Genomic DNA, 1,928 nt, shown 5'->3' with positions numbered 1-1,928 from the left:
GTAGTCGCCCGTGGGTACTTGGGTATTTGTGAACCCTAGGATGTATTCGTTTCATTGAATCTTTTTATTATGCTTTCAATTAATTGATGTTTATTGTGAGTTCCAACCTTGAATGCTTGATTGAATGAACATTTCCCCTAGAGTGACACTAGGGTTGACAGTTCTTGTTGGTAACCTTGTGAGTGAGTGACACAGCACGAGCGTTAGACAAAGCTAGGTTGGAGAGGGTTGAGAGGGTGAGTCGAGAGGTACAGGAGCGTCCCCTTTCCCCTCCGACATGATAAATTCTACCTCCGTTCCTCGAGTTCTTTGCGGCCATAATAGAGTGAATGGTCTAAGGGATGAACCTCCGCTGGGGCTTAGTTGTGCGTGCAACAGAGTGAAGTGTTGAGGTGATCTTAGTATCTAGGGCTTAAATGTGGTTAGGATCCTTCAACCTGGACAAAAGGGTTAGGTCTATAATTAGGAAGAGATTTGTCATTTGGAATCCCTAGAGCTCATTGCAACTCTATGCGAGTGCGAGGTGTTGAGATTGTTTGATTTCTCCTCCAGGACATGTGTAGAGTTAGGCATAGTTGACCATAGATTTGGGACTATGTAATTAAGGATTTCCACGACTCACTATTACATTTATTAGAAAGCATAATAGAGGGTTCTTGCACTTGAAATGATTATCCCAGGCAGAGCATTATCCGAGTACCCCATCTTTATCGATTGCCTTACCCCCTTCTCTACTTTTGCTCTCTTACTTGTTGGTTTTATTGTGGAGAATTGAATCATTGTCACAATTATCACTATTGATCTTCCACATAGCTAAGAATCGAATTAAGTGTCTTTACTCCCTATTCCCTGTGGATTCGACCCCGCTCATCCGGGATTATTACTTCGACAAACCCGTGCACTTGCGGGATATACGCAAGGGGACCTTGTCAAGTTTTTGGCGCCGTTGCCGGGGAATGGGCGTTTAGAGATACTTTGCACTTTGTTTTCTTAGTTATTTCACCACACATTCTATTTCATATCTTCTTATTCTATCATCGTTCTGATTTTCTTTTTCTTTCTTTTTGGTGCAGCTCCAGGTTATGACCCGAGGGATTCTGTCAATATTGATTGAAGGAGACCCTGAGCTTGAACATACACTCAGAAGAAATGGGAAAGAACCTGTGCAAGAACAGCCTAATCCAGCTAATTTGGAAGTTGAAGGATCTGAAATCATGGCAGAACAGAATGAGCAACAGTGCACACAATCTGATTATGCCAGACCTTCAGTATTGAGGACACAATCGAGTATTGTGCGTCCCCCGATTACAGCTCAGAACTTTGAGCTAAAGCTGGCATTCATCCATATGCTGCAGCAGTCCGCACAATTCAACGATTTGTCCAATGAGGATCCAAACAATCACATAGAGAGCTTTCTCGAGGTGTGCGATATGTTGAAGATAAATGGGGTGATGGATGATGCCATCAAATTGAGAGCCTTCACATTTTCTTTAAAGGGGAGAGCAAAGCAGTGGCTACACTCATTACCTAGGGCATCAATCACTATATGGGAGGAGATGGTAGAAGCTTTTCTAGCCCATTATTTCCCTCCCGTAAAATCAGCAAAGCTTAGGAATGAGATCTCATCCTTTGTTCAGTTGGAATTGGAGTCTCTATTCGAGACATGGGAAAGGTTCAAGGAGCTCCTGAGAAAGTGTCCGCAACACGGATTCCTGGAGTGGTTGATATTTCAAACCTTCTACAATGGTTTGAACCCGAGTACAAGGCAACTCTTGGATGCGGCAGCAGGAGGTACCTTAGGTAGCAAAACCCCCGAATCGTCAATTAATTGAGGAAATGGGATTAAATAGCTACCAATGGAATGCTAGGGAGAAGAACAAGGTGGCCGGTTTCCATGAAATTGATGCGGTAACTTCATTGGCGGCGCA

The 1,928-nt window shown here is 43.5% G+C and overlaps 1 non-coding gene across 1 annotated transcript; it reads right to left on the bottom strand.

The window, feature by feature from the left end:
- Positions 1–1,604: 1,604 nt before the first annotated feature.
- On the bottom strand, positions 1,605–1,711 carry LOC120252108. Its single transcript, XR_005533656.1, has one exon. It is a non-coding gene; the product is annotated as a small nucleolar RNA R71 (small nucleolar RNA).
- Between the last annotated feature and the right edge of the window lie 217 nt (positions 1,712–1,928).

Source organism: Dioscorea cayenensis, chromosome 20 (assembly GCF_009730915.1).
Source record: "Dioscorea cayenensis subsp. rotundata cultivar TDr96_F1 chromosome 20, TDr96_F1_v2_PseudoChromosome.rev07_lg8_w22 25.fasta, whole genome shotgun sequence".
NCBI lineage: Eukaryota > Viridiplantae > Streptophyta > Magnoliopsida > Dioscoreales > Dioscoreaceae > Dioscorea > Dioscorea cayenensis.
This window is presented reverse-complemented; position numbering and strand designations above follow the sequence as displayed.